The 25,444-nt window shown below is 37.3% G+C and overlaps 2 pseudogenes; both read left to right on the forward strand.

Moving 5' to 3' along the window:
- LOC149746916 (metalloendopeptidase OMA1, mitochondrial pseudogene) overlaps positions 1–15,570 on the forward strand; it is a 41,769-nt pseudogene extending 26,199 nt beyond the window's left edge.
- Positions 15,571–15,761: 191 nt separating this feature from the next.
- Positions 15,762–16,496, forward strand: LOC111164392 (metalloendopeptidase OMA1, mitochondrial pseudogene; annotated as a pseudogene).
- Positions 16,497–25,444: the final 8,948 nt, after the last annotated feature.

Here is a 25,444-nt window from a genome sequence, read left to right on the forward strand (position 1 = left end):
AAACCTCAATTAAATAGGGTTGGGAGACCAGAAGGGGGTGCTCTCACACCCTGCGAACATAGCAAAGCCCAACAGGAAGAAAAGACTCCTCTTCCTTCTTTGCAGGGACTCGGCCAATGAAAAGCCATAGGCTCTTTGTTTAAGATAGACTTCCCAAATTCCTCTTCCTCTCTATAAAAACATTCTCCTTTGTGTGGAGGACTTGCCTGTGTCTCATGGTTGCAGACCCCAAATTGCAATTCTCTGCTGATCATGAATACACCTGTCTTTGCTGGAGAAATATCTGGCAGTCTATTTGTTTCCGGTCAACACCTTCCTGTAATTCAACATACCTGAGATCAGATCATAGCTGCAAAGCTCTTTGTGAACTTACTCAGTGTGATTCTCCAAAAAATAGTAATAAATGTTGGGTGGTGAAAATTTAATAGGATAATCCATGAAAGCAACTAACGCAATAACTTGACTATAGAAAGGAGTCAGTCAATAAGTAATAGCAACAATACTAAAATGATTAATAATAATTTATTTTTTCTTTTCTTTAGAATGAAGTAAATTTTGTTTCTCCCTATGGTTTTCTTCTTTGATTCTTATTTTGTCCTGGAATTCACATAAAACAAACCTATTCCATCTCTATGTATGTATAGACTGTCTATAGAGAACACTCAATAAATGTTAGCAGGTCACCTAAAATAAAAACAATAATAGCTACTAATAATCATGTTTTGTTTTGGTCTTTTTCTTACATTATGTAACATATTCATGACAGTCTTGTAAGATGCATTATTGAATTAGGTTTTAACATGTGAGGATACTCTGGTCCAGAAGTTTTCATTTCAATAAGAAATGGATACAAGATTTAAGCCTGGACTGCCTTGTTGTTCCCTTCCCAATATGCTTTTCTACCTACCAGGTTAAGCTAGATTTCTGTTTCAGGGAACAAATTGCAAACACACAAGGGACTTGGTGTATTACTTTCCCATCATTTTGTAAGCAGTAAATCTTGAGCACAAAAAAATTTTTTTAATTTAATGGTAAAATTTTAGGTACCAATGAGGATCAATGGGAAATGTATTTATTTTGAATAGAGTAATTTCTAGAGTCTTTTAACTCATACAAAAAAGATAGTAGTACTTCTAGACATACGTTTGAAGATGTTTACCATGTTTGAAATCTTGGAATGGATTCTGATGATGTTACTGAAACTGGTTTAAATGGAGAGTTTGGGGTTTAGGGCTTTTACCAAGCAGCTTGACCAGCTGAAGGCAAAACATGTTTATCCAATACAATCTTGTAACATTTTGAAGACCTGGAATTTGAAGGTGACATTACATATTTCACAAGTTTGCAGTTGCTAACAGCCACAAATGTTAGACACTCAGGAAGAGTACAGGTTGGATGTTTCAATACACTTGAATTCAAGGTGATAACAAATGCAACATTTCTTTGTTTAGCTATAAGATTTTGAACATGAATATAATGGGCCACAAAGTTCTACACTTGAATTTTTACCCAAGGGGATATATTACCTGGAAGTACGATGATTTAAAAACAATTAATCAGTGTATTTTTTGCTTGCTAGTTCAGTAAAAGTAAAGGAGTTAAATTCTTCCCGTTGGAGGATAAAAGACAATCATGTGGTTCTCTCTCCCTCCTCTTTGGCTCAGGCAGTTGTGATTACCTTTTCAGGATAACAATAGCAAGAATTGACAAAACAGACAGATATGCTGGAAACCCGGAGTATAAGGATCACTTTGGGCATGAAACACACAAGGGAGGAATGTTCTGGCACCATCGCCACATGTGGTCACAATAACAACAGAGGGAAAAATCCAAAAAAATTTTATGTATATTCATTATGCAAAATAAAATTCTGTTCTGAAATGTTGCATGGCTTCCATAAACAATTGTATTATTTGAAAAATAACAGAGCTACATGCCTCTGATTTATGTGAAATCTTGGCTTGGTTCTCTCAATTTGAAGAATTTTTAGACTTTCCCTCATATTTAATTATTTAGTAAATTGAAGAATACCAAAGAAAGATTATTTTGTCCCACTGAGAAAAATCTCAATATTATGCAGTATATATTAGCTTCTCTTTTTTAAACAGAAAAACAGAAACAGATTTATAATTCTCTCCAATCTACCTCTCAAATAGCCAGAATGGCAAGAATCAACCTGGCAGAATGACAACCAAAATTGCTTTTCTAGTAGAATGTATATTCTGGGGTAAATACTGAAATAAACAAGAAAATATATAACTTCAAAGTTTTAAGCTATGAAGAAAATAAAATAATGCAGTGTAATAGAGAGTGGCTTTGGGTGTATTCATTTTCTATTTCTGCATAACAAATTGCTAGAATTCTAGCAATTTAATGCAGAACAATTTATCAACTCAGTTTTCCTAGATCGGGAGTCTGGGCATGAGTTAACTGGGCCATCTGCTCAAGATCTCATCAAGCTGAAATCAGGATGCTAACTGGAGTTATAGTCTCATGTGGAGCTCAGGGTCCTCTTCCAAGCACATTCATGTTGATGGCAGAATTCAGTTCCTTGCAATTGTAGGACTAAGGTTCTTGTTTTCTTACTGGCTATTGGCCAGAGATAATCTCAGCATCTTGAGGCCATCCTGAGGTCTATGCCATATGACTCTCTGCGGACTCTCTCACAAAATGATTTTTTATCTCTCCCATATAAACAGAAGAATATTTCTGCTTTCAAAGGACTTGCTTGATTATGTCAAGGCCACCCAAGATAATGGCCCTTTGGATTAATTTATAGTCAACTTACTAGGAGCCTTAATTACATCTGCATACTCACTTGTGCCAAACAACATGGCATAAATCATGACAGTGATATTCTAACATATTCACAGGTCTTATCCACACTCAAAAAGACTGGATTGTACGTGGGTATGGGTAATTATGAGTCATCTTAGAATTCTTGCTACTTCAGTGCATAGTAAGCCCACAACTCTAACTAGCATAGCCAAGAAAGACTTCCTAGGGATGTCATATTTGAGTTGAAACTTGAATGTTGAGAAGCAGCCAGCCATATAATAATCATAGAAAAAATATTCCAGCAGAAGAAATGACTGTGTGAAGTCTCTGCTGTGGGAGATAACTTTGTAGGTATGGGAAACAGAAGGCCCGAGTGCCAAGGGAAGAAGGATAAGATCATGGAGGAACTTGCAGGTCATGCAAACTTCAAATTTTAAGATAATTAATGGGCTGCATTACAAGATTCATATGAAATTCGAATTCAGTAGGGAGCTCAATAGAAAGTATTAGGATGATTTAAGCAGTAAAGTACCATAATCTATTTCTTTATAAAATTTCAAAAGCTTTCAGGTTGCTTTTCATAATTACTTTTTATATTTAGTAATTAAAAATGCTTGCAGAGTTCAATGACTTAGATGAAATGGAAAAATTCTTTGAAAGACAATAAATACCAATGCTCATGAAAGCAGATATAAATAACCTGTACAGCACTATATTTATTTTAAAAATTGAAATATAGTGAAAAACCTCACACGAAGAGAACTCTAGGCCATGCTGTTTTAATAGTGAATTATACCAAGTATTTAAGAAAGAAAAGGCACAATTCTTTAAAAATTCTTCCAGAAATTTGAAGAAAAAACACAACCCAAATCTTTCTATAAGGATAGTGTTCTTTGAATACCAAAGCCAGACAAAGAAATTATAAGAAAAAGAAATTACAGATTTATATTCCGTATGAATATGCATCCAGAATTTCTTAATATAGTTTTGCTAACTTAAGTCAAATCATATATAAAAGGGTAATACATCATGATCAAAATTGTTATATCCTAGTAATGCAAGATTGGCTTAATATTTTAATATTTGACTTCATCAATTTAATTAACCAGATTAACAGGCTAAAAAATATGATTATCTCAGTAGATACAGAATAACATGTATCACTATCCAATATCCATTCCTGAAAAAAAAAGTTCTCATCAACCTAGAAATAGAAGTCACATTCCTTAGTCTAATAAAGGGCATCTATGAAAATCATATACTTCACACCACTTTTAATGGTAAAAAACCCAAATGCTTTCCCTTGAAAGTTAGGAACAGAGAAGAATACTCAGTCACTTCTATTCAATATTGTAATAGATGTTTTAGCCAGTGCAATAAGTCAAGAAAAATATAATGACTTGGGTGTCTATACATGCAGAATAAAAAATGCTTGACTTCTTTTCCTTCCTGAAGATCACCAGCTTGCTTGGACATGTTTGTATGACCTCAGTCTCCTTTAGAATAAGGTAGGCCTTGGTATCACCTCAATCATTTTTTTACTTCAATAGTTGAGGTAAAGGTGGAGGAGAAGGAAAGAAACAGGTGCATGGTAGATGACAGTGGCACCATTCTGATAAGCAAAGCACATTTACTTTCTTGTTTCCAGCAGCATGGCTGGTGCACATCATTTAGTATTTCAAAGATACTTTATCTTTTCTCTCCTATTTAAAAACAACAAATGCTTTTGGGAGAAAAAGACAGTATTTATTAAATGTAGACTGTATTACAAGTATTAGTATATAGAAGCTACTCATATTAGTTTTAATAATTATTATTTTCAATCTTATTTCAACCTTATTTAATCATATCTATCCTACGACATAGGCATTACTAACCCCAGATTTCATTTTCTAACATTAGTATGACAGAGATCATAAGTGGCAGAGCTAGAATTTGATCCCAGTTCCTTTTGACTCCAAGTCCCCTGCATGTTCTCTTACACAAACATCTTGTTACCGATGTCAATGTTCTCAGTCAGCTCTCCCCAGCCAAAGTTTTAAATATGTATAATTACTGCTTCTAATGTAGCTGTATTAAAGCAGTTTTGAAGTTAAATGAACTAGATAATATATATTAAGTCATATACGTGTGGGTTTTCCAATATCCTTCTTTCATTTTCAGCCTGAAATAGAATATTTGAAGGGTAATATTTTTATATTCCCTTGCTATTTCTATGCTGCGATTTATATATATATATATATATATATATATATCTTTGGTCTGTGTTCTGCCTTTAATAGATTTGGAATACAATACAGAAAATATAAATTATACATTGGACATAATAATATTATAGAGCAACACAGGTGGCCTGGTGGATCAAACACAAGATTAAGTGTCAAGAAACTTGAGTGGAACATCTCTTGATATTTAATGCTTACTTTATTTCTTTTTTGTTCTTTTTTCTTTCTTTCATTTTCTTTCCTTTTTTGGTTTTAAACTGCATAAGCCTTCTCTTCAGACAACTTCTTTAACTAATACCTTGGCTGTTTCCTTAGCTCCATACCTTAGCAAATCTGCCAGTAAAAACACTGTGACTTCACTCTTTGAATTTACCATGAGAACTCTTCATTTTCTCCTAAACATCTCCATCTTGGGCTTGTCTTTCAAACAATCCTTGTTAATGTGAATAATTGACAAGGCAACAAGAATTATACCAGGCATTTAGGAAGATGCTAAATAAACTAAATAAATATTAGTTTTGCTTCTATTTCTATTACCTTGAAAATTTTATTTCACAGTCTTTTCTGTCACTGCGTTATGAGCTAAAGGAGAAAAGATAAAGAGGAACAATTGCTTTTAGAACTGACTGCTTGCCCTCTGCTTCAGATTTTCCTCTTGTAAGAAAAGATATTGATGATTTTGAAATATATAGAAATAGCTTCATAGCCTAGGATCAGTGGTCCAACTAATTGACTTAAAAGATATGAATGGATTTATTAAGGGTATATTGAGTACACAAACACTATATGTAATTTATTTCTTATAGAACTTACAATCCTTTTAGTTTCTATTATATGAATTTAACAGATAAAAGAAAAGAGAACCAGAGATTTAAAGAAAATCACCCAAATGCGTAAATGCCAATGCTAAAATTTGAAATTGGAGATTTCAAGTCTCTCTGACATCAAAAACCCTTATTAGTAACATGACATTTAGCATGTTGCTTTGAGCTTCAGATTTCTCAGTTGAAAAGAAAGGTGGGTGGTGGTCATTCATTTCATTCTGAAGTATTTATTGAGCTATTATATGCTAGGCATATGCTAAAGATATAATAGTAAGCTAAGCACAGAAATGATGTGTAACCTTATAGGGTGACAAATATTAAAATAATCATACTGAAAAATGAATAACCAGAAACTGATTTCAGATACTCTGGAAGATAGAAACATGATTCTATGTTTCATTCCTATGCACATAAGGAATGTTTGGAGTAGGGATAGAGGGGGAGAGGGTGGGCAAGTTTCCCTTGGGAAGTCCTGAAAGAGAAAATAGTGGGAGCAGATGTTGGTGATGAGAGGAGCATGGCTTTTTCAAGGACCCGAGTTTTGTCATTGGTACTGGATGGAGTGTAAGGGAGATTTCCACAACAAACTCTTTCTAACCAATGCAGTTGTTCTGTGGTTTAAAGTCAAACAGGGGCAAGGCTAGCCAGGGGAAAGTGCTTTGTAAATTAGGAATCACTATGTTAACATGAAGGTTTGTGGAAGTTTTGCTGATTTCTTATTTTAAATGACTAGAACTTTTCCCCCAAACTATTCTTAACGTCTTAGCGTAGAGTGGAGTCTTTTCATGGCATAAAAGTGGGGTTTATGGAGGAGCTTCTGTTTCAACAGTGACAGAGCTGGAGACAATTCTCAACAGACGTTAGCTTAACTCCTGGGGTGAAAATGTGCTTCAAAGCATCAAATATGCAGCCCCTGGCTGTTTCTAAAGAAGCCACCCAGAGACTGACAATTCTGCATTTGTAGTTTGATTAACCATAAATGTGGGCTTCTTAGCTGAAGTGGGGAGAGTCAGAGAAACCCAGGTTGTTTCATGAGCCAAAGGACAGAGGAGAATTCTCCCCACTGGAGAGTGAAGGAAGCAGTGGAGAGAAACATATAAGTTGGTGACTGATGGGTTGGTAGATGAGTGGTCCTGCAGCAAAGACAACAAATTTCCGCCTGGGAGTCTTGCCCACCTTCCTCCCAGGTTTGCTTTCTAGTGAGGACTGCACCACACCTTCTTTCCAATGCAAGATATGGGGATAGCGACTCATCTCCTTCCCGATCAAAACTATTTTCTTTCACTCAGAGCACCTAAGAACAATTGCTTGCTGAATACAGCTTCCAAATATGTATGTAAATGTTCTTAAGACTCCTGGCTTGACCGTGTTGGGGGTTTAGGAGTCTACTGTCAGGTACTGCGTGAAGCGTTTAATGTTGCTTCTGTAGATTGTTATCCCTTGATTTAACTTGGTGCTCTGTAAAGGAGAGGCAGCACGGGGCCTGGTGACATGCATGGGCAAGGGGCTATTGCACTGGTGCTACCACTGTAGTTCATTTGTCACCAGGTAAGTGATTTATCTACCACTCAGAGCCTCAGGATCCAGCTCTGTGAGACGTTTAACCAGAAAATTCCCTTCTAACTATAAAAATATATTCCTTATTTAGATTATTTAATTTTAGGTTTAAACTAAAAGAAAGCAAGCTATCTAAATGATCATGAATGTAACAGGTAAAGTTACCCTTTTGTAATGAAAAAACACCTCCTAACTAAAGTTCATATGTTGTTACATCAGAAACAACCTGGTTTCTGAGGATGAGCATGGGGGAAGCAAAAATAAAAACAGACTGGGGTGAAAGTAACAACACCAGGTTCTAGAACTCTGCTGCTGGTAAACTGTGTGCTCCTTCATCTCTGGTCCTTGACCTGGCTGAGACTGTTTCCTCATTTGAGAAATCCTATCCTACCTTTTATTTAAATTAATTTTTATTGGAGTATAGTTGCTTTATCTTGTTGTATTAGTTTCTACTGTACAGCAAAGTGAATCAGCTATACATATACATATACCCCCTCTTTCTTAGATTTCCTTCCGATTTAGGTCAACTACACAGAGCATTGAGTAGAGTTCCCTGAGCTATACAGTAGGTTCTCAATAGTTACCTATTTTATACATAGTATCAATAGTGTATATATGTCAGTCCCAATCTCCCAATCCTATCCTACCTTAAGGACAATATCAAGATAATAATCAAGACATATTTCTGTAGCATTTGACATTCTATAAACTCTTCCTCATTTGTAATCTCAGTTCCTTCACACACCACCTTTCCAATAAGGATGGGAATACCCAGGTACAGGAAAGTTACAATGTTTTCCCAGGTAACAAAATCTCAAAATTGTCCTCATGGGGCAGAAGCACACCCTAACACAAGCTCTTCAGTGAAAATGTGTCATACTCATGTAAATATCTCTTACTGCTCTAAGATAAGAAACTGTTCAATTTGCCCATGAGAAATGAAGGTGAGGACCCCAGGGAGGGGAACAGTGACTTGCGGGGGACGGTGTGGTGAGGCTGATCCATGGTGCCTATGGGTCCCTGTACACCACCACTACACCTCTATTCCTCCTTCTATATCAGACCCTCCACCACGCATGCTACTGTCCATTATACCTCCCTACTTGGGACCAGAACTCACCTCATCTGTTTTATCCTCTCTACATTTTTCTCCTTAGCAGCTTATATCACTGAGACTTCCAAGGCCCTTGTTAGAAGGAGGTAGTTAGGGATAGGGGACTATAGTCATTGTAAGTAACATGGTCAGAACCTATGCTTACTTAGTCCATGGGCCATTATCCCTACTCGGTGCACAGACTTCCATTAAGCAATGCTTGAAGGACAGATAAGGTCATGATCAAGGTCATTGATGCTGGAAATAAGTTGCTGAAATTAAGGGTCATGCAATATAATTTTAAAAGTTTCTTATATCGCAAAGTCATTGAAAATGCTAATAGTAATGGACAGATGCAGGAATTATAGAGCTGCAACCATGAAGATTGTGACTTTGCATTCCTGCTATGTATCAGGTTAGACAATCTTCATTCATTCATTCAAAAGCCCTTTGTAGATCATATTCAATGTGTCAAGCAATGTGCTGGGGGTTTTAAGAAGAAAGACATAGGCTCTGTTTTTGGGGAGTACAGACATTAAGTATACATGACACATGTGCCCCTACTTATACTTTCATTCTTCTGGCAGACCTCATGAGTCACTTACAGCACAGTTGCACTCATAAACTATCTCGGCATAGTGTAACTGATTTCAGGCTTGGTATGAGCGGTAAAACTATTTCTTCTAGTGACACTGCAGAAACATTCATGAATATATCACTGAGCTCCTACACTGTACTTAAGTCCACTAGAATGCCCAGTTTCTGCTACATGAATATACACACCAAGAAAGGATAAGTTCCACTATCTATATTTTATTTTATTTTATGTTTCCTTAACAATATTATACTCAGCTTTCTAAGTGGCTTTCTCTTCAAATGCTCAGTTTCTGACATTTCTAGTGCCCTTCACATTCGGAAGTTTGCAAATGATTTTAAAGAAGAGTTGCATGGATATTAAAGACAAGCTTTTTGCTTCTTGTATGAGGATAGCAATCTCTTTCCACTCAAGCATGTCTTCAGTGAGAGTTTATGAAGTGCTTTGTGCCTATTGGACACAGCAGATTTTGCGACAATGAGAAACCATTTTTGACCTCAGTTTAATGGAGGAGGCATGTATGAAAATAAATACCAATCATAATAAAGCAAAGATAGAGGAATGTACAAAGCTCTAGGAGAATCCAGGGGAGAAAAAGATTAATTCTGCCAGTGAGCATCATAAAATGTGTTTAAAGGGAGGGATATTTGAGCTGGATCTTGAAGGGTAAGTGAAGTGCTGTAGGCTGAGAGGATGAAAATAAGCTTCCTAAGAAAAGGAAGAACAGGAGATCCAAATACACTGAGGTTTGAAAACACATCATGCAAAACTAAGTGTGATAACATAGTTTGGGCTCAGATTATGAACAGACTAGAATGCCAGGTTCATAATATTATAAATGAAAGAGCAAATAATATCCCTGACTTGTTTACTAACATTATTTCCAGTTTGTGTATTTTCTAGGCTGATTAAATGTCCACAAGCCAAGGAACTATTGGTTTCTGCCACTAAATGAGCTGGTTCATCAACATGGGAAATCTTTTGTGACCTCCCAGAAGGAAAAGGAAGAGAAGGAAGGGAGAGAGGAAGGAGGAAAAGTAGTAGGGAGGAAGGAAGGAAAAAAGGAAAGAAGGGAGGAAAGGAGGGCGAGAGGAAAGGAGAGAAAGTGAGAGTGAGGGAGATCGAGATAAATTGTAACTGAGAGAAAAGAAAAAAGGAGAAAGTAGAGAGGGAAAGAAAAAGTAAGAAATCATTTGGGTTCACTGCCAACAAGAGTTAGGAAAGCTGATTTCTTAAGATAAACTGAAGTAAAACAAAATATGCTCCATATGTTGAAACTGTATACTTAGTTTGAGATAAACAAAAACATGTTTGGAGAATAGCTGCCATAATTAAAAAGAAATTAAAAGAAAGAAAGAAAAACCATCTGGGGATAAGTACATATTTAAACTCACACACACACACACACACACACACACACACACACAAACACACAGTGATTCCAAAACTTGAAGTTTTTCTTGATTTAAGTAAACTCTCTTGTTGCAAAAGGGCATTGCATCAGTCTTCGCCCAAGCACCAAGCAATTTATGTTCCACACTGGAGCTATACAGCATTACTCAGCATTACTCAAACACCAAAAGACCTTTCCAAATCCTGTCCTTTGCTCCTGCTTTCTTCTGTGCTGTAAACACACATACTCCCTTTTCTTTCTGGCCAACTCTGACTTCCTCCTGAGTGCCCAACTCAAATGTCACCTTCTCCCAGCAGAGTGCCAGACACATGGCAAGGTTGATAATGGCTTCCTCATCTGTGAACTTTACGCATGTGTATAAGTTTCCTGTGGCTGCCGTAACAAAATACCACAAACTGGGTGGCTTAAAACAATAGTTTATTGTTTAACAGTTCTGGAGGCTAGAAGTCTGAAATTTGAAAGTCAAGATCAGGTTTGGTTTCTTCTGAGGACTCTGAGGGAGAATCTAGTCCATGACGTTCTCCTAGCTTCTAATGATGGCTGGCAGTCTTTTGTATTCTTTGGACTATAGGTGCATCACTCCAATCTCTGCCTCCATCTTCACACGGTGTTCTCCCTGTGTCTCTGTGTCTTCACATGGCCATCTTCTTATAAGGACACCAATCATGTTGGATTAGGGCCCCACCCTATTCCAGTATGACCTCACTTTAATTTATAAGTCACATCTGCAATCACCTTATTTCCAAATAAGGCCACTTTATGAGGTACTGGGGGTTAGAACTTCAGCATGTCTTTTGAGGGACACCATTCAACTCATAACAACAAGACACTAATATACATATAGTTTCACTGAAGATGTATGCATGTCTGCATCCCCAATCCCTAAAGAAGTTGATAAGAAACTCCTTTGCAAGAATTATATATATATTTTAACCTAGTGTTTACAAACTAGCATTGTCAATTTAGTAAATTCATAGCTCATGTCTTCTAAATTGAATTACATTTTGAAAATTATGGACAGAGTGTTCCTGATTAAAGCTAAAAGGAAGTTAAGAGGTAGTTAAGTCTACACTTGAGGGGAAACACACAGCACATGGTGACACTCTTGTCATTACAATTCCAGACAGAGATTTCTACCTCTACAGTGGGCAATGTGGCAGAGGAGAACTGTTGCCTAGAATAACCTAAAGGGATGAGCATCTGAGAATGAAAGACCCATGTTCAAATATAGTTCTCTCTAGGTAGCTATATAGTATTGATACTATCACTTCTCCTCTGTTTGCCTCAGTTTATCCTCCAAAGATAAAAATTAGACAAGAAAGAGAGTGACTTTAAAATTTAAAGATGTCTAAGAACTCTTTTTTCAAATGAAATCTTTCTCAAAGCCCCAATTTAAATAGCAGTTCTTTGTGAAGCTGCCAGAGATCAGGTGAAGAAAGTGAGCCTGGAATGCCACTGGATTAGTCATCCCCAAGGAGTCTCCACAGAAAGCTCTAAAGAATTCTGGAAACATAGATCTAAAACTACTCAGTCAGATGAAGGTCCAGTTCATATATAGTCATAGACATAGAGGGTCATCCACTAAAAAAAGAAAAGAAGGAAGAAGAGAAGGACAAGGAGGAGGAGAAGAAGGAAAAGAAGCAGAAAAAGAAGAAGGAGAGGAGAAGAAGAGGAGGAAGAGGAAGGGGAGAGGGAAGGGGAAGAGAAAGGAGAAAGAGAAGGGGAAAGGTAGAAAACTTATTAGAAAATAAGCTGCTAGGGAGGAAAATTGTAAGGAGGGCCAAAGATCTTGGACAAATTTTTCATAGCCATAGAAAGGCATTTCAAAGCATCCTCCCAATTTTACCTTTGTAGTCATATAGTAAATTCTAAATTAGGTTAGCCACATTTTTTTACAAATAATGAGTTCTTCTGGAGCAGGCTCATTTGTGTTTTAACCCCCCAGTACTTATTCACTGTGCAGGACACATGATGGGCATTGTAAATGTTTGCTGAATGAATGAATTAATGTATTGGAGAGTCTGTTTCAAACTGTTTTAAAATTTTCAGGTAATCTTGGAAATGTATCAAGATGAGAGTAGGCATAATTTGAATGTCAGTATTCTATTGAATTTGTATAAGAGAAATGAAATACTGCGGTCAAATCTCTAGTGGCTTTATATTCCAGATTCAACACAGTTGTGAAGAGGGAACACAGAAGATAGACATTTTCTCGAAATTGTCTTGGAGATTAGCCCAAGAGCCAAATGTTTTACTTATTGGTATGTTTCTTATCTCAGACCGTAACTAGTAAACATTTCAGATCACACATACACACAATGTTTGTTTGTATTTACTGTAATTCCCTATGCAACTCCAGATGCTTGGACCATTTAGGCATCTAATACATGTTTGATGAATTAAGGAATAAATGAAGGAACACTTGAATAAAATGAGCTAAGATTCTGATTTCCATTAGCAAGTTGTTACCAGTTTTCATCGGCCTAGTTTAAATGTAGGCCATCCATTTGGAAAAAAGGAACGGAAAAACATGGTACAAAGAACTGATCTGTCCAATGCTTTTTAATCAATATTTAAAATATAATCACTTGTAAAACATTTCGTACTGCATGAGGTAGAATACTGGGTTTTGGCTCCGGGCTTGTCCCCACATTACTATGTGAGATTAACTTTTTGGCTAAGAAGACTGAGCTTGGTCTCACCTACATTAATATATTCTGACTTTATGGGACAAAGATGAGATTTTCTTTAGGTCTGATATAGTCCAATATGAGTCTGACATGATTATATATGAGGTTGGACCATTACAATATGTGTACATCCCAGGCAGCCTTTTGATTTGGTATCTTTGGTAGGCAGGCATCATCTCAAAGTTTTACTTTAAAGAAATAAAATTTTGTCTCTTTGATTAATTTCTAGGGAAAGTTGTAGAAAAATATTCACCCTCTGTGCCTCAAGCAACACACCTCTGGCTCCATACTTATATTGCACCCTATTTTCGAAAGATCTGCAATTAAGTGGAGACCTTCTTCTTTTTTTTTTTTAAATTATTTATTTATTTATTTATTTATTTTTGGCTGTGTTGGGTCTTCATTGCCGCATGTGGGCTTTCTTTAGTTGTGACGAGCAGGGCCTGTTCTTTGTTGCAGTACACGGGCTTCTCATTGCGGTGGCTTCTCTTGTTGCAGAGCACGGGCTCTCGGTGCGCGGGCTTCAGTAGTTGTGGCATGTGGGCTCAGTAGTTGTGGTTCGCGGGCTCTAGAGCACAGGCTCAGTAGCTGTGGCACATGGGCTTAGTTGCTCTGCGGCATGATCCTGGACCAGGGCTGTAACCCGTGTCCCCTGCATTGGCAGGCAGATTCTTAACCACTGTGCCACCAGGGAAGTCCAGTGGAGAACTTCTTACAAGAAAGCTTTATTGGGTATTATTTGAAAGTGGAACATGAATGGGAGTGGTAAGAGATTGCACTTACAGCTCATGTAGCTTATCAAACGTTTTTTCCAACTATATACCATACTGCCCTGAAAATTCTGGCAAATTAAGCATTCTCTACCTCCTGACACTTCCCACTCACTTTGTAAATTATTTCCGATTGATGTCAGTGTGACACGCCATGTCTGATCACGCATTTATACAGCAGCTTAAAACTCACAGTGCTTTCATTGGCCTTATGTAGATAAAATCTCCAGATCTTAGTAGAATTAGCTGGTGAGATTGATTTCTACTCAGTTTTCAAGTAGGGAAATTGAGTCTCAGAGCTTTCACGATTTATGAAAGGATAGATAATAAAAATGGATGGAATAGTGCCTTGAATCTGAGTATTTGATTTCTAGTTCAAGGCTAATTGACTATACCATAGTGCTCTAATGAGCGTTCAAGAATCAGATTTGCAAAAAAAAAGAAAACTCAGCTTTATTTGTTCATACATTCTTTCCTTCAACGTACTGACTGAGCATGTATTATTTGCAGGTATTGTGTCTGGTGTTGGTGTTCTAATGGGAATCAAGCCAAAACCCTTTCTTTCATTGAGTTTACAGTAAGGGAGAAAAAGATATAGACAATTGCAAAGCTTACTAACTCAACCAGAAAAGCAAATAAACAAACACAGTCACTAATTGGAGGGACTCATCACTTTTGCCACTGTTAGGATAAATCAAGCAAAAGAAAGATAAGCTTCATCTGTGGATTGTAGTCCGCTAGTAGAAATTGTGTTTTCTTCTGATTTAATTCACTGGCCAACTGGAGAAAATGTAACACACTTGCTGTAACCTCACCAGACTGTCATTTAGTGCAAATGAACCATATAGTAAGTCAGTATCAGGGCCTGGGAATAAATCAGTGTGGTAAGTTGACTTTTCTGCTTGTAAACTTTTATTTCCATAGGATTTTCAATAACAAAAGAACAGGATGCCTCTAGAGTACCAGAAGTAAGGAAATTTGGATGACTACACAAAAATTACTGCATAGAATGACTCTTTTTCAAGGCACCTACTGATAAAAGAAGTTGTGTTCATCCCTGCTCTTTCAATATTGTGTCCTCCAAATTGTTCTCCCATAAGAGACATCAGGAGTTTCCACATTTCACAGTTTCAACTTGACCGATTCCTCTCTTATTGATAATTCTTAAACCAGTGCAGAAACTACTTGTAATCATTGTAAGTATTCAGGGAAATAAGGAAATGGTGGCAAATACTTCCTCCTAATCAGAAGGAACTATCTAAAGAAAGTATAAAGAAGACAAAAGTTGGAAGTTATTACTTGGATTGCTACTTGCAGTTGTTTTATTTTACTCAGCTGGAGTAAGTCCAGTCATAGGAAAGAGCAAGCTACTATAATCGGTAAAAGAACATTTCAGAATTTTATCAGTACTGGAACATGAAACATGAATGGAAGAATTTTAAAATGATATGCTAACTCAGAAAGATGCCCCAAATCCCAATCCTTCCCTCCCTCACACCCTTCCCCCTTGGCATTTGGGATTAGCAGATGCAAACTAGTATATATAGGATTTATAAACAAGGTCCTACTGTATAGCACAGGGAAATACATTCAGTATCCCGTGATAAACCATAAAAGACAAGAATATGAAAAATAATATGTATATATAACTGAATCACTTTGCTGTATAGCAGAAATTAACATAACATTGTAAATCAACTATACTCCAATAAAATAAGAAAAAGAAAAACAACCAATACCACTGTTAAGGACAAGCCGTGGTTTATCATCTAACTGAGCACAGTAAAGATATCCTAGGGATCTCTGAGATTATTCATGTGGTTGATTCCCCAGATAAATGCCTTTGTGATTCCAATTTTAGTATATGTGCTGAGCCAGCACTTCCTTTGTGATTCCAAATGGACAAATGTTTATCTTCACTGAGCTTTTACATAGTGTAACTGATATTCATCAACTTTTCTTCCTTCTGGGCTATGAAATAGAGCATGCAGTACTTGGGCAGGCTGCAATAAAAGACTACCTTGATTGATTTATTGGATTTCTTAGGTTTGATTTTTCACACAGTGATTTGGGCCGTTTGTCCTTGAGATAGTTGGGCACTTTTGAGAAAGTCCGCATTGAAAGAGTATATGTTTGATTGACCAAACAGTAGAATATTAGAGGCTGAAGTTGACAAAATTGGACTATAGTTTGCTGCAAAGTCTTGTGTGGATGTCAGAGCCAGTCCAGTGTTTCAGCAGCAGATGAAATTTGCAGGTAGCCTCCATGGTCATCCCAAGTTTCCAGAATGGTTATGCACACACCCTTCTCATGGAAATTGAGCTGAGCACTTTGATAGATTCTTACCACTGGCTCTCTGTAATTGCCTACTGCTTTCTGGACCAGACCCTCAATTACTATTCAAACTTGGCATGAAGCATTTTCTTGAAGAATCAGAAAAAGAAGACCTAAATATCACTGTTAAAAAAAATGGATACTCTTCCCATTTAAAAACAGGAGCAAATGCCATTAACATACAGAGTTGAGAAAAAAGACTGGAAGTTGATTTGAAATGTTTGAGACACAGGACGTGTAGAATGCAGCAATCTATCATTTTTATATTACTTTATTAAAAATGTTTGACATGAAAACAAAAGTGGATAGTCAGGGTCAAGCCATCTATGTTACAGGCGTTAACTAAATTCCTCTGATGTATTTATTTTTTATGAAACACTGATTATTTTAATCTATTTTAAAAATTGTCAATGATAAAAATGTCACAGAATAAATATTACACTTTAAAAAAAGTATTAATTGCATCTCTACTGTGTGCAAGGGATTACTCTAAGCCTGTGGGGAAAGTGACCCAGAAATCAATCCATCCCTGCAGAAAGCCTGTTACTCAGTCTCTGAAAAATCAAGCAGCTCAGTCTTTAGCCTCCATTTGGAGGATGCCATGTACCTGGCTCGAGAATGGAAGAGAAGCTAAAGATACCTTGGGGTATTGTCTTGATATTTAAGAAAACATTCAAAATTAAGTCTTTTGCTCAATTAGCAGACCACCTCAGTGAAAATATACTCCTTCAAGTGAACATATTTACCACTTAATTAGAGATCTTACCAGAACCTGTTTTTCCTTATGTCTTCTGTTTGCCAAATTCCTTTTGCTTTACTTTTCAATGGATGGTAGCTATTCTCTCACAAATGCTGTGCCCAGAGTGGGGAAACAACATTCCTACACCTTTTCTTTATCTTTCTATGCTTAATTTTTTTAACAGAACTTATTTTTTAGAGCAATTTTAAGTTCACAGCAAAATTGAATGGAAAGTACAGAGTTTCTATTATGTCCCCTGCTCCCCTCTCCCACATACACCCTCCCCTGCCATCAACATGTCACACTGGAGTGGTATATTTGTTATAATCAATGAGCCTACACATCATTATAACCCAAATCCACAGGTTATATTAGATATGCTTATGATGTTTCCATTCTATGCATTTTGACAAATACAAAATGACATGTATCTACCATTATAGTATCATACAGAATAGTTACACTGCCCTAAAAATCCTCTGTGCTCTGTCTATTCACCCTTCCCAGGCCCCCAACCCCTGGCAGCCACTGATTTTTTTACTGTCTCCATACTTGTGCTTTTTTCCAGAATGTCATATAGCTAAATCATATAGTATGTAGCTTTTTCACTTAGTAATATGCATTTAAATTTCCTTCATGTCTTTTCACAGCTGGATAGCTCATTTCTTTTCAGTGCTGAATAATATTCTGTTGTATGGATGTACCACAGTTGATTTATCCATTCATTTACGGAAAGACATCTTAATTGCTTCCACATTTTGGCACTTATGAATAGAGCTGCTATAAACATTTGTGTGCAGGTTTTTGTGTGGACACAACTTTTCAACTCATTTGAATAAATACTAAGGAGGGTGATAGCTGGATAGTGTGATGTAAGATTATGTTTAATTTTGTAGGAAATTGCCAACCTATCTTCTAATGTGGCTGTACCATTTGGCTTTCCCACCAGCAATAAATGCGTGTTCCTGTCGCTCCACATTTGTGTATTGTTAATGTGCTAGATTTTGGCCAATCTAATAGGTATGTAGTGGTATTGCATTGTTGTTTTAATTTGTAATTCCTTAATGACATATAATGCAGAGCATCTTTACAAGTGCTTGTTTGCCATCTGTATATCTTCTTTAGTGAGATGTCACTTCAGAGATTTTGCCCTTTTTTTTTCTTTTTTTTTTTGTGGTACACGGGCCTCTCACTGTTGTGGCCTCTCCCGTTGTGGGGCACAGGCTCCGGAGGCGCAGGCTCAGCAGCCATGGCTCATGGGTCCAGCCTATCCACGGCACGTGGGATCTTCCCGGACCGGGGCACGAACCCATGTCCCCTGCATCAGCAGGCGGACTCTCAACCACTGCGCCACCAGGGAAGCCCGATTTTGCCCATTTTTTACTCAAGTTTGTCCATTTTCTTATTGTTGAGTTTCAAGAGTTCTTTGCATATTTCAGATAACAATCTTTAACAGATATGTCTTTTGTAAACATTTTCTCCCAGTCTGTGACTTGTCTTCTCATTCTCTTGATCTTTATTTTTTATATGTGTTTTCTATGTGTAGAAGAAACATGGGTTGATTTAAGAAATTTTGGGTAATATAGATAATTTATATGGGAAAAGTGATACATAAAATGTCCTCCGTGGTAATTGGCTTGTTATCTGGTCTATCACTAAAGGACCCTCAACTTTACAGGAAGCCAAGCAATGTTTCCTTCAGGCAGGACAGACACACAGACAAACTAGGAGCTCTCAGAATAAAAAAGAATATTCCTGCAACTATAGGGTAGGCCAGGCTAAACCTGGAGAAGTAAACTGAATAATTATTCGTTCTTAATATCTATAGGCAAGCTGATAGAGACAATTAGATATTTCTGGTACACAAATTATTACCCCAGAGGACATACACGATCTCCAGAAAAAGAGTCATTTTTGACTCTTAGTATACTTTAGGACTATTTTATTAACCACACCCTAGGAAGTTCTTCATGTATTATCAGCAGCTCTTAACTGTGCTCATGTAAATAAAGAGGCAAGTAAAAGAAAATACCAAATGAATCATACTGATTCAGAAGATTGTCAAATTAATGAATGCTGTGAAATCTTTGCCTTGAGACAAGAACTTGAACACAAGCAGAACTAAGATCTGGCCCTGCTCTCATAGAAGTCAGGACTCCACATACTATATCAGAGAGAGAGAGAGGAGAGACAGAGAGAGAGAGAGAGAGAGAGAGAGAAACATTTGCACTCTGAGACAAACCAAAGCAAAATAAAACAAATAAAATAAGCACACAGAAAAGTATTATTCTGTCAATCACTAGCTCCAAAATAAATACAAACTTGAACTTTTTCCTACAATGTTAATTAAACAAACATTACCCTTGTAGATATAATAATTATGTGAAAAGAACTGCTGTTTTTTTCCTCCATGAAAAGAAAATCAATAATCTTTGTAATCCTTATAAGATCTTTTTTCCTTTAAATTTTATTTGTATTAAAAAATGTCTGACATCTTCCATGTTACAATTACAAAATTAAAACGAGTATTTAAAAGTAAAACAGAATTGAAATAGTACAGACCAAAAAAAAGTGTCTGGCACAGGATCCCAGGCTATTAATTTGACAACATGTTTCTTGAGCACCTTTGCCATACTAGGCACTAGGAATGAATCTGTGAACAAAAATACAGTGACAAAAACGTAAGGGGGTAAACATGAAGCATGATGACATTTCACATCAGATGGTTAGAGAAAATCTCTCAGATAAAGTGAGATCTGAGCAGAGATGTGAATAAAAGAGAAAGTTAAACAAGCAGAAACGTGACAAGAAGATTTCTAGTACAATGAACATTCAAATCCCTGAGGAGTTTGCCATATTGGAGGTACAGCATAGAGGCCAGCATGGCTAGACCAGAGTGAGAGTGGCTGAAAGTAGCTTGAGATGGGCCAGAGCCAGATCACATAGAACTTTGTAGGTCATGGCCAAGATTTCAGATTTTCTTCAGTTTAATGAGAAGCCATTGGTACTCAACAAATATTTGTAATTGATTGGAGCAATAATATATCAGGGGGGAGAAAAGCTCTTAGTGTTGATACACATTTTCAATGGTCATCTAATCCAAGATTTCTCAGTCTTGGCACTATTGACATTTTGACCTAAATAATTGTTGTAGAGGCAGTGCTATACATTGTAGGATGTTTAGCAACATCTCTGGCCTCTATCGCTCCATGGCAGTAAAATACTTCTTCCAACTGTGGCAAACAAAACTGTCTTCAGACGATGATGAATGCCCACTTGCCCCAGTTGAGAACCACTGATTAATCCAATCCATTTTACAGACTCAGTAGCTGTGAGGTTAAATCACTTACTTTAAGAAAACAAAGTCAGTTCTACCATTAAAGAAGGAACTAATAAAATTATACACACACACATGCACACATATATGTTTTTAAACACATATAAAACACATCATCTAGTGTTTTCAACTACCTTGTGAGAGTGTTACCTTTATTCCCATGTATAGATAAATGACTTGACCCTCAGAAAGGTGAAGTGATTTGAAGCCCACTTGTGGCTTGAACTCAGATCTCTAAATTTCTGTCTACTTTAGTACTAAACTGTCAACTTAGGATGCATTTGAGAAGACAATAACAGAAGCTTCCTTGAGTGTTTTAGCAGAGCGTCATTCAATGCCAATTCAAGAGATTGGGAGACAGGGACTCCTGGTCGTCCAATCCCACTTTACTAGAAAGGAGAAATAAAAAGGCATTGGAAAGTTAATGCAAATTCTCATTTCCATTTGTTTAATCTAAAAATAGTACGAAAGACCTTACTCTATGACTGTGCCATACACCTGGGCTGCTGTGTGGTTTTTTTTTGTTGTTGTTGTTTTGGCGGTACACGGGCCTCTCACTGTTGTGGCCTCTCCCGTTGCGGAGCACAGGCTCTGGACACGCAGGCTCAGTGGTCATGGCTCACGGGCCCAGCCGCTCCGTGGCATGTGGGATCTTCCCGGACCGGGGAACGAACCCGTGTCGCCTGCATCGGCAGGCGGACTCTCAACCACTGTGCCACCAGGGAAGCCCGGCTGCTGTGTTTTGACCAGAAGTTGTTTCAAAGGGGCCTGTCTGAAACCGTATTAAAAGGAAATTCTCAGTCTCTGTGGTCTTCAATGAGAGAGGTGCTTATTCTACTTGTTTCTAATTCACCAGAGGTTTTATTACTTCAACTCCCAACAGATTACTGGGTGGATCTGGTAGGAGGGTTTCAAATCAAAACAATTTGTGGGTTGGGGGTTTAGAGTTTGTAGGACTATTATTATTTTCTCTGTCCTCCTCCTGAGAGAGGCTGATGTGTCCAGGAAGCTGAGAGAAGCCTCTCTGCATCTCTGTTTACGGTGCAGTATTGTGCCCTGATGGATGCAGTCCTAAGTTCCTAAGTAACATAGAAGACTGGCATGGCGAGTGGGGCAGCGGTGGGAATGAGTGGTACAATAGCATTAAGATAGAAGGAAGGCTGGGCAGAACTGTTGGTGTCTCGCTCATGTCACATCAAATTTACTTCCACACACAGATGTCTGCTTACTACGAATCCCTGTGTCTCTGACCAAGGACTTCTTTTCACTGCTACAAAATGCCCTGGCTAGAGCAAGTACTAACAAAATCTTCTAAATACAGCTCTCAGATTTAAGAATAACATTCATGCATAATTCTTATAACCTGGCATTATAAGTGAGTGAAAAATAAAAGAAATATTAGAAACCATACCAATAGGTAGAATGTGGCTTTATCATGGTAGCTTATTTAAGACGAAGAAGTGGAGGTGGTGAATGTGGGGAGGTGGTATCAGCCCGACCATCTGTATGATGACTCACATAGATCTGAGTCTTCCAGGCTGACATGCTATTTATGGTGCATCCTCTGTTAAAAGTGGCCAGATATAAATGCTAAGTATGAATTCACAGAGAGATATATGAATGGGGCAACAAATGGTCCAGTACAAAATTGAAAGCCTTTGCTTTTTTAAACAATTTTTAAATTGAAGTATAGTTGATTTACAATATCTTGTAAGTTTCAGTTGTAAAGCACAGTGATTCAGTTATATAGTTATATATCTATAATACAGTATATAGATTCTTTTTCATATTCCTCTCCATTATGGCTTATTACAGGATACTGAATATACTTCGCGTGCTATAGAGTAGGACATTGTTGTTTATTTTATATGCAGTAGTTTATATCTGCTAATCCCAAACTTTTAATTTATCCCTCCCCCCTTTCCCCTTTGGTAACCATAAGTTTGTTTTCTGTGTCTGTGAGTCTCTTTCAGCTTTGGAAATAAGTTCATTTGTGTCTTTTTTTCCTTTTTGATTCCACATGTAAGTGATATCATATGATATTTGTCTTTCTCTGTCTGACTTCACTTAGTATGACAGTCTCCAGGTCCATCCATGTTGCTGCAAATGGCACTATTTCATTCTTTTTTATGGCTGAGTAATGTTCCATTGTGTGCGTGTATGTGTGTGTGTGTGTGTGTGTGTATACACATACACATAAATATATATACATACCACATTTTCTTTATCCATTCATCTGTTGATGGACGTTTAGGTTGCCTCCATGTCTTAGCTACCGTAAATAGTGCTGTGATGAACATTGGGGTGCATGTATCTTTTCAAATTAAGGTTTTCTCTGGATATATGCCAAGAGTGGGATTGCAGGATCATATGGTAACTCTATTTTCAGGTTTTTAAGGAACTTCCATACAGTTCTCCATAGTGGCTGCATCAATTTACATCCCCATCAACAGTGCAGGAGGGTTCCTTTTTCTCTACACCCTCTCCAGCATGCTTTTACTTCTGTTATGTTTGCACACACAAGTAGAGCTTCCTTCAAATTTAGCTCACACAGGGAAAGTGAGTTAGGCTAAGCTGGAGGACAGGATCAAGTACTCATGCTCTGGAGGGAAAAGCAATGATCCTGGGGACAGGTGGAAGGGAAATCCATGGGGAAGCAAAGAGCAAAATCCACACACAGCTGGATTCATGTGTGACAGAGGTGCAACAGGCTTTCTCTGTGTTCCCAGGGTCATGGTTTGAACATGACTTATTTAACCTGGGCTGCTAATCCAGCCTCTCCGTTCACCAGGGTGACTGGTAAGAAAGCTGAAACAAAGCAAACAGCAGGCCAGTCCTCACTCACTTCCCCAATGATGGGTGCAATGCATTCTAATGGTTGTTTCAACTATGATCCTCCCTGGGCCACACAGGAACTAGCCTGAGCAAGACAGAGTGAAGTAAAGAAATAAAGTGACTAGTTTTACTTTCCTATAGCACTGAGTTGTCCTTCTTGCTGGAGAAACAGATATTCCTCATTCTAGAAAAATCCGACACATAAATATCTAAGCATTCAGAGCACTTGATTTGTTTTACAAAGTGATTCACAGCAGGATCCCATTAAACTACCAGTGGAGAAATAGCCGGATAGGTTTATCGGATGCCTATAAGTAAGGCAAGGGGCATTTCATAAGCTTTTCCTACAAATTAAAAATGAAGGTTATCCTATAGGATCTAATCATATTTGATATTTAAGAATCAATGTAATATTCAACTTAATAGTGATATTAAGTTTAATAATATTTAACAATTGACTTAATATTCAACTTAATAGTATTGATATTAAACTAGACTTTCCAGTATGTGGCCATTTTTAGCATGGATTTTTCTGGAGAATCAAAAAAAAAAAAATTATTTGTGAAGGAAAAGAATCACCAGAGCCTAGTGTTTGTGATTCTGTTTAATTTTAAACACTCATTCAGAACAACATCAAGGGTTTTTTTTTTTTTTCCCCTTCTTTTTCCTGTTCTCATGATTGATTTACAGATTAGGAAAATTGCCAATCTAAGAATTTAAAATTCCATTTCTCCATTTCTGAACTGTTTCTCTGCTATGATACATAGGATGGATATTGGTCATAGGCCATACATTTATCTTCTAATTCCAACATCTCCCTCTGAGAGAGACCTCTAACTGCATCCCTGCTGGAAGGATAACCTTGAATCCAGGTTCACTGAAGCCTACATCCAAGTTGATCCTAATGGGACACTGCAAATGAGAGCAAAGTGTTCTTATTTTGGAGAACAGCAACTTAGTGGCCAAAAAAAAAAACAGACCCACATTCTCTCTTCTCGAAATATCTTCACCTGGCTATGATCTATTCACTCCCTCATCTTCAAAACAATTTCTCCAATGTTACTATTATAGTAAGGCTGTTTCTAACCACACTACTTGAAATACCTTTCACTTTACAGCCTATCTTACAGATTTACCTCTTGTTCATCTTTCATCACACTATGCATTTATTTAATTGTTAAGTTTATCTTTTTTTCACCCCCAATAAAGGGTGCCTTTCACAAGGTCAGAGATTCTTGTCTGTTTTCTTCATTGCTATTTCCTTGGCTCCAGAGAGCGTGTAGCTTGTAATAGGCACTCAACACATGTAGAATATAAATGAATGAAAATTGCCATTATTCCTATTTTATACCTGAAAAAATAACAGCGGCGCTTGGGAAGGACAAATAATTTGTCAGCTGTATGGCTAGTGAAAGGTAAAGCAATTCTGAAGCCCCACAGTCTGTCTGCCTTCAAGCGCATGCCTCACTGATTCCACTACATTGTTTTACAAGCGCTTCTCTGACTGTAATCATTCCACTTGCTAGATGGGCATTTTGTTTGGTTGTAAAGAAAATCCATTCTTTGGGCTTTTCGTTTCCTATCATTTCCTTATTAGTGGCCTAATTGACAAAGCCAGGGGTGTACTAGGTTCATATGTCATGGAGAAAAAACAAAACAAAACTATTTTGTGGGTTTGTTTTAATGTTAGGTTCACAAAGTGCAAAACAAGCTAGCCAAAAAATTTTGCATTATTTTGGAAACCCTTGCATAATCCATAGGGAAACAAAATACAAATGTTCTGGTTATTTTACATGGGGTTTCAATAATATTTGATGACTAGAGTCCGTAGGGCTTTTTCAAAAATAAGCAATGGGAAGTTGGGCTGAGTTAAGAGAGAAAGAGTTGCAACCCCTCCTGCACAATGCTCAGTCTCAACAAGCTGCCTAATAAACCTTCTATGAAAGATTTTAAAATATGGCAACTTCTTTTATAAATCTCATAACATCAAAAATAAAATAAAAGTGTTCAAAGTTCTAAATCTATGTAACAAACTACTGTTCCACCTAACTATGGGGGGTGTGGATTATTCTTCTTGGAGGACAATCATCCATCAAAAATAGGCCCCTTCTCCCTGCTCATATCTTTTTTTGTTTGTTTGTTTGTTTGTTTGTTTGTTTGCGGTACGCGGGCCCCTCACTGTTGTGGCCTCTCCCGTTGCGGAGCACAGGCTCCGGACGCGCAGGCCCAGTGGCCATGACTCACGAGCCCAGC

This window comes from Delphinapterus leucas, chromosome 17 (assembly GCF_059928025.1).
Source record: "Delphinapterus leucas isolate spDelLeu-1000000601 "Yukka" chromosome 17, BTC_Dleu_Yukka2, whole genome shotgun sequence".
NCBI lineage: Eukaryota > Metazoa > Chordata > Mammalia > Artiodactyla > Monodontidae > Delphinapterus > Delphinapterus leucas.